General features: G+C 43.2%; 1 protein-coding gene across 1 annotated transcript in view; it reads left to right on the top strand.

Moving 5' to 3' along the window:
- The first annotated feature begins 9,675 nt into the window (after positions 1-9,675).
- The window catches only part of daam1b (dishevelled associated activator of morphogenesis 1b), an 87,182-nt gene continuing 86,635 nt past the window's right edge, over positions 9,676-10,222 (top strand). Inside the window, exon 1 of the mRNA XM_076273317.1 lies at positions 9,676-9,775. The gene's annotated coding sequence lies outside the window, so the exon portion shown is untranslated. The remainder of the gene's footprint in view (positions 9,776-10,222) is intronic.

Here is a 10,222-nt window from a genome sequence, read left to right as displayed (position 1 = left end):
CCCCCGACACATCTTCATCCAGGCTCTGCAAGTCCCATCGACTCACCCAGTCACAGACCTGATATTCAACCTTTACGTTGCGCGTTGGACAAGACAAAGACATGAAACGAAACTGCACGCCTCTCAGAGCCACCCGAAGTGTGACAAAACTGAAGCTTTTCCTTCATTCCCTCTCTCTGTCTCTCAGGCACACACACACACACACACACACACACTAACAAGGCACTTTGATTCCAGTGCAGAGGGTGTATGTGTTTGCTTTCAGTGCTGTGTGTGATTCTTTCTTATTACCATTTTACGTGTTTTTTTTTAGGAGAGTTAGTCTGCGCATTGACATTGACTACACATTTTTTTTATTCAGTCACCAGAATAAGTTAATGAGACCAAGCCAGATGAATTTTGAGTGCTGTGTTTTCAGAGTGCATCTCGAAGGAGAGACCAACAAAAAGAATGACTGCATGTGTGGTAGCTAGATTCCAGTGTGTTGAAATTGCATTAAATCAATTCTGTATTTGGAGAAAGGGACAAAGAAAAAGCCTGCAACAGTTTATTGGAAGTGGTCACTTTGACAAGTTGATAGATGTATGAGTGTTTTTAGTTGTGTGGGTGTGTGTGTGTGGCCATACCACATGAAAGACATATACTTGTGAAACACTGGCAGAAAGACGGGTATTGTGTAAGACATTTGGGAGTGAGTGATTTTGTCAACACCTACAGTATTTTGACAGAAAGAAGGGCGTGTAGGTTCTATATTCAGCACCCCTAAAGTAGTCAAGCTTTAACGGATGACACTACATATGTGTGTGTGAGAGAAAGAGTGTGTGTATGTGAGTACTCGTGTGTATGGTCAAACTAATAGAGCACTTGGATCAAATGCCACTGTAAGCTTTTCTATACAAGCTGACGTGAAGGTTCACCCTTCATGCTGTATTTACCTGCTTTATTTACATTTTTTTATGTTGCATTACATCACATTATACAACCCCACACACTCCTGCTCCACACTCGAGTCTTGTGAGATGAGATTTGTACCCTGCCTGTCCGGCAGCAAAGAGCTTTACTGTGGAGTTCTGTAGATACTGTGATAAAAAAGTTTTGAGAGGCGACTTTGTTTTTTGGATTTTTTTTTCTTCTTCTGCTATATGACTTTACTGCCCCGTGGGGTTTCTGCTATATGACTTTACTGCCCCGTGGGGTTTCTGTTTGGTATAAGAATACAGTACCTCACACAACCCGTTATATACATGTGCACAATAAAACAAAAAAGATTCCGGCATGATATGGAGTGATTTTTTGTTTTGTTTTGTGCAGCTAATACTCGGAAGGCATAAGAACCTCGGCTCGAGATAATCCAAAAGCTTGAAGATGCAGTTTTTAGTTCTTCCAGTAGATGGTAGTCGCGCTCTTGTCTTACACGGTAAAAGAAAGGGACATACCATAAAAATATATTAATAATATGCTATGAATTCCAAAAAAGAACTGTGTCAAGCTATGCAATAAAAACCCTTAAATGTTCTTAAGATAGCGCTGCTGCATGCAGAAAAAAGCTCGGCAGATGCTAAACCCAGAGATATTTAGTTTTTTTTTTTTCTATGAATAACTTGATAATGGGCAGCTGTGGTTATGGTAAATTGTCATTAAGTCGGAGCAAAGCAGCCGCCAGAAAGGAGGTAAATCACCCCCGCCCCATGATAAAAAGGCAAGCTCATGAATGCTGGGGTGCAGACAAAAAAAACCGTTGAATAGGTACCCTGTGTTTTGCTCACCATGTCAACTAGCGTGGGTAGACGCCAGACCAATAAAGTGCAAAAGGCTTTTCTTCCTGATGATGTGGGTAACAGATGCGCCTCCAGGCAGTACTGACTGATGGCTCTGTGGAGACTGGAGAGCGCGTGCCAGCGCGACGCGTGCATCAACCTGCGCGCTTGAGGTAAGGACTCCATTCGTTCTAAGGACCCTGGGGGGCAACTAGCCTGCTGTTCGCCCGGTGATGGAGGAAAGAGCCCAAATACGCAAGCCCATTAATCAGTCGCCGAAACGGTGATGAAACATATTTTTCAGATCAGTGTCAGGTGGACGGATGTTGAGGTCAGCTGCAGCACAAAGCCTGAGGAGGCCTAATTTTTTTTTTACTTTGGCTGCTTGAGTAGGAGGCACTAATGAATTTAAAGATTTAATATTTTAAAAGATTTAACTGGAATTCGTTGCGCAAGCCACTACTTTCAACATTGATTGGTTTAGGCCTATAATGTTCGTTGTTGCTGTAGCCTATGATGTTTAAAAAAAATACCTGCATTGATCTTTCTTGCTCCTACATAAAGGTTACTAGGCAATGGCATGCTAGCAAAAAAAACTATTGGAATCTCACAAAGCCGCACTACATCTCAATCTGCACTGGTGGCGATCAGACTAGTGTCTCAAAATGAAATGAAATGAAACCATATGGCAAGCGAAAACCAAACCTGACCATCATGGAGTATCATTTGACAGTGATGTCTGCTTAATTGAGGGTGAGAAGACACAGATGAGCTCGCGAAGAGAGCCCTTGGGGGTTCTGTGGAAGCCTGGCATTCCCGGAGTCCCCAGAGAGAGGGCGGCAGCTGTGCTGGCCAGGAACATAAGGAATATGGGATGGGAGTCGCCTCCACTCCAGATGGCAACAGTCTTAAATTTTATTTAAGGGGTATATCTAAATACCCAGCAATTAGGCTACGCTGCTGACTGCTTCCATTAATTATTCATTGTGATAGGCTTACCCAGGCTTGCTTGAGGGATTTCTCCTCTGCTTTGATCTGTGCATCAATGCATTACATAGGCTATTGCATATTGAGGTGACTAGATGCAAGACCACATCTAGACACCTAGTGCATTTTCTTTCAGTAGCAAACCCAAATGAAAAAAGGTTTTTGTCATCTATCAGTCTATGTTCACTTAAATACCAATTAACTCATTTCACTAAAGCTCCAAAGCTCCTAAATGGTTCACCCCTAGAATTCAAGCTGAACATGGTTGTATTGTTTAACAGTCCTATTCTGCTGCCATTAATATCATACACATGTTTAAATATATAATCTAAATATATTTAGCTATTAGTTTCACATAGCTGAACCTATGACTATAGCTGCAACACACACCTGATCATTGCTGCACTTGAAATTACATGCCTGAAGTACATTCATCATGAAGAACTGCAATGAAACATTTATCAACTCTCTGTTACTTTTTAAATACTCTGTCTTATTCTTCTGTGATGATCTCAGGTAATTGTCAGTGAACTAAAATCCATATCTCAACCAGACTACTCGCATTCATATAATATCTGGTGTTAGCACTAAAACCCATAGAACCCACCCAAATCTACTCACACAAAAGATGACCATTTCCTGTTGGATTACGTGTGGAAGTGGGGTTGAGGGGGGTTGTGGGGAGTGGAATGAGCCCCCATGTCGGAAATCTGACGGGAAACAGACCAGCGCGGCCCTCCCCATGGACGCGTGATAAGTTACCATGGCAGAGGAGGCTCTCCCTGCGACTCGCTTATCTACGACCACTTATGTGAGCCATTATTCTCCTCCGACGTGCACTCAAATATACAGCGGCGTGTGACAAAGTAAGACAGATCGGAGGAGTGTAAGTGCAATTCAGCTCAACTGTGATTTATCGGCAACATTAAGAAAACAGAAATTCAAAAAGTGACATCAGGCTGCGTGCTGTTGCTGAAATTTCAAATGAAGTGGACCCCGACTGATATGTCAAGAATGTGTTCTGAGAAAATATGTAAACTGATATGCTCTGCTGAAATGTCTTGGAAGAAAGCCAGATTTGGGGAGGACAAGTCATGTGGCCTTTGGTTAGCAGGACATCTCCTTTGTTTCTGCTCATCTATAGTTTACACAATCTAGGCTCAGGGCATACATACTCCTGTTCTTATACTATGTCCATATCTAGAGTCACCAATGTGGACAGGAACACTAGAGCACTGAAGTATTTACAAAAAGGAAAACAGTAATGATAAAATCTGGCAGAGGAGAAAATGACAGTCAGCAACTATACAATAACAACCCAAGTTCAGTCACTAAATGGACCTTTCCTTCACTTCAAATGTTTTTCTCTCTCTCTCTCTCTCTCTCTCTCTCTGTGCCCAATGCTGTCTCCACTAAGTGCACTATCTGTCCTGCTCAATTTCAGTCAGAGCTCACACTGGCCTGAGTCAGCAGGGTGCCCACCTGAGGGAGAGGGAGATTTGCCTTTGCTATTGTCTGCCCTCAGCCATCTGCCAGCGCCTCCAATATGGAGGGGGAAGTCACTGTCTATAGAGGAGAATCAGGCAGTGTAGAGGTGCAGTGTAGAGAAAGAGTAAGATTCAGAGGCTACATGCATATGGGCTACATGCACGAAGGGAAGGTCAAGCGGAGGTTTGCGTGGTCTGAAGTCTGAATACAAATCCTGTTTACTTTTTACCTGATAAATAAATAGGATTCATGTCTGAAAGGGGTGTACAGGTGCCAAGGTGGGATCTTCTACTGAAATGTAGTTTTTCACTTATACAGTACATCTGTGTGTATAACATTGAGAGGATTATGCAGGAAGTAAAAGCAGACCATATGAAGTGTGTAATAAGTCAGATGAGAGTCCCCCCCCCCCCCCCCCCCCAGACTCCTGGCCCACAGTCTCCCCCGCCCTCATGGACATTCAGGTCAGGCCAAGTCGGCATGTGATAACATGTAGGGGAAGAGCACCACACAGAGCTGGGAGTAAACAAAGAGTCAATTATCGCGTCGGGGAGAAGGCCACTCCACCCCCTCAACGAAACACTCCAATCCCCCCCCCCCCTCTCACTCAGCCGCCCTCTGGCTTTGGACAGAGGCCTACCATGATCTCCTCAGTCATCTGTCTCTGAGCTTGGACTTGCCCACTATCTACCCACACACCCACCCACAGTATCGCCTTCATCCCTGAAAGTCATAAACTCAGCATAGCCACACGGTGAAAATGGACTGAATGGAACCATTTCCTAACAAGTTTTGTCTGCTAAGCATTATTTGGAAGGCCAAGAAATCATGTTGAACTTGCGTACTGGTTTATTCAGTTGCAAAACACTGTGCTGCATGTGGTTTAAACAATGGCATTGCCAATTTGCCACTGACTGAAAAGACCTCAGAAAAGTCTTCAAAAGTTTCAGCACTGTGTTCATGGTTGTCAGAAAACAATCCCTTAGCCAACACATCAAGATCTATGTGCTTTGATCTAGCAGGCATGTGATGTGCTCCACACATGCGATAACTGAGAAGAATGTGTGGTAGAGGAAGTATGCCTTGTGGTGACGTTAGGTCAAAGCAATTTGTACGCATCGTCATGTCCAAACATTGCACGCATCTTCAAGTAGGCATAGATGAAATACCTATGTCTATGGTAAAGGAATGTGCAAAATTGATGGCATCTTCTAGGAAATGGCTTAACTTTTGTAACTTTTTTTACATAACTGTTTTCCATCATTGGAATCTCCACTTTCCATCCAATTAATAGTTTCTACTGTTATGGCCTTTGAGAAAAATAAATGCTTTTACTTTCTCAGGTGATGGTGAAGAATCTGAAACAAATGTGATAAGTGCCTGATCATTATAAGCAACATGCTCTCCACTGGCTCTAGTTTATGTGTCAAGGCATTTGATTTACTTTGATTGCCAACAAGTCCTATTAGGACCATGAGCAACTCAGGATTTTATTTTGGTATTAGTATGAATAAATGTCTCCCTTGTGAGGTTCCTGACTTGCCTACTGAATTTCCTCTCGTGGCAGGTAGCCCCGGTGTGTGTTTTGATGGTTATCTTGGCACACCAGATCAGCACAGTGCTCCTCAGTGACCTCTCCTGAGTCTGTCATCTGTTTATGCTGTGGCTTTGACCATAAGCCGCCCCACTGAGAGAGGCCCTCTTGCCCCCTTCTCAGAAACAGCGGTGACAGGCGGAGAATCGCTTAGCGGACCAACCCTCTGGGGAATGTTTTTTTTTTTTTTTTTCTTAGTTTTGTCGGCGGGTCTCTTTAAAGTCAGGTAGGTCTTTGCAGCGTTGTTTATTGGATTCCACCGTCGGAAGAGGAAAACACAGCTGGTGCCGTGTGCAGCATCTGAGCACATGGATGGCTAATGGGGGGGGGGGGGGGGGGGGCGTATACCGTTTGCCCCTGACTGCTTGACTTAACGGTTCATTCCCATTTCCCAACTCTGGCCCTCTCTCTCTCTCTCTCTCTCTCTCTCTCTCTCTCTCTCTCTCTCTCTCTCTCTCTCTCTCTCTCAGGGGCATGTCTCACCACTGGTAATAAGTTCCGAAGGCTTTTTAAGAAACACTTTTCAAATATTATTTTTGGTTGGGGAAAGCATGCATACGCTCTGCCATTATCAAGTGAAATCTAAGATACATTAGCCCATATGTTCTGTTGTAAAAACATCAATATGTGTAACTTTTAACCCACCCCTGATAAGAATGTCCTCTCACATTGAGACATTTGGAAAAGTATAAACATATGAATAGAGAAATAATATCAGTTTCTTATTCTATTTTTTTTGACAGGCCAGATATTTGCAGAGCTTCCAGTTTTTTTTTTCAGGAGATCGCCTGCCTCAACGTTTTAGTCTTCACCATAATCATATCTGCTTGTTTGTTATGGCAGAAGAGGATCATCTGGGATATAGAAGTTATATACAATACATCGTCAGTGTACTTCAACAGCAGACTCTATTACCATTTAAGCAAAAGGGAGAGCAGGCATTCCACCTATGCTGGACCTGTCACTATGACCACCTGTGCACTATATGAACAGCTGTCTGGCTCCTTGGAGAGTGTCCAGACTCCTCCAAGGGCTCTCCGTCACCGCACCTCTGAGGTTCTGTGGTCATAAATCCAGACCCGTTCAGTCTCCTCCAACCTCTTCTCCTCACCTGGCTGGTCCAAAAAGGGGCCCAAGTTTAAGAGCAAAAACGACTGGTAGAAATGGCAGCACATGCGCACTGGTGCACAAGAAAATAAATACTTCAAAGGAGGTGGTAGAGGTGTGGTCAAAGGTTCTAAGTGGGTGGAGCCAGACTAAAGCTGATATACAATCCCTTTAAACTGAATGTGTCAAACTACATTATAATATAACAATATTGCAGTAAAACAATAACAGGGTGTGGACGGAGACATGGTGTTATGAGGAATAAACCACAGTGTCTCTGTTGTTGTTCTAAACAATTAAATCTGTTGACATATAATTGTAGATATATAAATCAAACTGGTTTGTAATTGGTGCGTGTAAATGTATCCTGTCAGAGAACAATATGTCGTGATCCATGCCTCAGTGGAATTGTCCCCACCCAGCCTCAGAGGACAATTTGTTTTGTTCCTCTTGTGTGCCCATGTTTTGACCAAAACCTCCACAATGAGTGGCATTATTGCTGGAGTTACTGCCACAAAGAGTCCCCCAGTCTCACTCAAGTCACTTAAGATACAGAATAGTCCCCTTACAACCACTTGACAGGTTTGTAACAGAACAGGTCCATTCAAACATATACAGTATATGCTTGGCTACACATGTGCATGCACACAATATGCTAACGTATGGCTAATGGTGGAATCCAAATACTGAGCTGCAGTGAAAAAAAAAACCTTCACCGCAATGTCTTTTTTTCTCACTCCCTCAGACACAAATAGAAAGCGCCAAGGTTATGCCATCTTATTAATGTTATTAGTAATAACATGGGCTTTGGAATGTTTTCCCAACTTGATCTTGGTGAGCTTACTCTGTCTCACGGCTTCCTGACTCGCATTGTACTTTTTTTCTTTCCCCCTCCAAAGCCAGATGAGGTTTTCTGTGGGATCTGGGCAGCCAGAGCTATTGAATTCTTTCCAGGTTCTTTTTGAAAACTCTTTTCTGAGGCTCAGTCAGGTCTTCGTGTTTTTTTTTCGGCCGCTGATTCGGGCGAGGAGGAGTCATCGTCGTCGTCGTGTACGGAATGCTCGCTGATCCTCTGCTGTTCACTCCTCCGGATCTCTGTTTTAGGGTTTGTTTTTATTTTGAAACCATGGTGCTGCGAAAATGGGAGTTCTGGTGTGTTACAGTAAACTCAGTAACCTAGTCAGCCAGCTTCACACTTAACTCTTTATGAGGCAGACAACTACTTATGTGTGTCATTTTATCAAAGCACTGAATGGGATTAAAAATGCTGTTTTGCTCTCCCTGCGATATATCATGTGTGGTGAACATCTGCCAAAGAACACTGACAGCAGACAGCCCATTCCAGTAGGAATGTTTACGCTCAAAATAACCCTCGCCAAAGGGAGTATATTTCCATCTATGAGATATCTTTAAAGGAGCAGGAAAGCTGCAGATTCCTTTGGGGGCTTTCACTCAGTTATACTGTATATCAGCAACTACATACCATTATGCAGTTTCACAGTCTGGGGCAAATGTCTCTATGCTTTTTTTGTTTTGTTTTGTTTTGTTTTGTTTTGTTTCAATCGTGAAAACTCCCAGGGTCTGCACTTCTGGCCTCTGCCTAAGACACTTGGGCCCCTTGTCTTCCAAAGCATCCAGCAGGCAAATGCAATTTCACTGAGGCCTCCAGTCCATACCGGACTGCCTGAGTCCCTCTAATTCAATCTGGTTGAGGAACAGAACAGAACAGAACGTAGGGAATGAGAGGGAGCACTGACTGAGGCTTAATAATCTCAATGCTGAGAGTCAGCTGGGTGATTTAATAGTAAGAGTCTCTCAGCTGTATAGAAACAGGGCATTTACCTTCTGAACCCTTACACAAGATCATCATTTTTGTCCGCCAATTGGAGACTTGACAAGGGGCTACTGCACAGTAGCCTACATAATTTCAGCTGATATAGGCTACATTGAAGTCATCAACTGTCCTAACTTCATATTCAGATGCACTTGTTTAACAGTCAGTTTAATGGTCAGTGTTTCTTTTTAGGGCTGGCATGCACTTTGTCACAACATGGTCATTTAGTTTTTGTTTTTGTGAACTAAGGGTTCTTAGACCAGATGAGGTTGGACCACACAATGACATTGCAAGCTGTGGTCAAATGCAGAGAATAGGGAAACACACATGGTTTATTTAACCACAGAGCACCAGGCAGTCTCTCATAGGCACAAAACACCATCTAGGGCATCTAGGGCAGCCGTGGCCAACTGGTTATCGCTTCGGACTTGTAACCGAAGGGTTGCCGGTTCAAACCCCGACCAGTAGGCACAGCTGAAGTGCCCTTGAGCAAGGCACCTAACTGCTCACTGCTCCCTGCAGGCAACTCACTGTGCTGGGATTAGTGTGTGCTTCACCTCACTGTGTGTTTCACTAATTCACGGATTGGGATACATGCAGAGACCAAATTTCCCTCACGGGATCAAAAGAGGATATTCTTACTTATCTAGGCCTATTATGCAGAATAAAGAATAAGAAATAGTTTAATAGTAGAAACGTTTGTTTTTGAATGAAACTACAGAGGACATTGTTTTGTTCCTCTCATGTGTTTTGTATGAAAACTGACATTCACCTGGAAAAATAGAGAATGCCTAGCTCGAAGGGGACTTCCTGAGGTTGCGCAAACTACAAATCCCATGGAACATCGGGATAGACATCCTTTGTCCATGCGCGAATGGCTGTGTGGCAAAACTGATGATGTCACCTGTGGCAGTCGGATTGTGTACTCTGCGAATTGGAAGCCGTATTCTATTGCCTTTTAATGCAAGAAAGCGAAGTTCAACTGAGTGATGGACTAGCAACAGTAAGGTACGTTTATTAACTTGCGGCTTTCAGATTGAAAATTACTTGCAAAATACGAACTTGACATATTCGATCCGATTACAGAGAAATGCCAGCGAACTCTGCTGTGAACAACTGAACAGGCATCTCTATCATCGAGTGAAGTGGGAAATTCTTTTTTTTTCTTTAAATGCAACTATGACCAGTCGTTCTTTAAAATTGTGGTGCACAAATTATTTTTTAAAAGCCCCGTGCAATGATTTTGTGGCACTCTTAGCCTACTTATCAAAGAAGCGTTTGGCATCTGTCGCTTTGAAAAATATGAGCTAAAAGTTTTTTTCCTCTGATTGTTACGTGAGTTTTCTAGCTCGCCAGCTGACAAATGCGATGGTGATTTGCATCAATTTGCAAGCGCAATTTGCCTTCAGTATAAAGACGCAGTAACCAGCCCATGTCACGCATGTTTACTCGGTC

This window comes from Alosa pseudoharengus, unplaced genomic scaffold (assembly GCF_046254945.1).
Source record: "Alosa pseudoharengus isolate Yale_2024_CS ecotype anadromous, Long Island Sound unplaced genomic scaffold, YU_APseudo_1.1 YU_APseudo_1.1_scf_7, whole genome shotgun sequence".
In the NCBI taxonomy this organism is placed as follows: domain Eukaryota; kingdom Metazoa; phylum Chordata; class Actinopteri; order Clupeiformes; family Clupeidae; genus Alosa; species Alosa pseudoharengus.
This window is presented reverse-complemented; position numbering and strand designations above follow the sequence as displayed.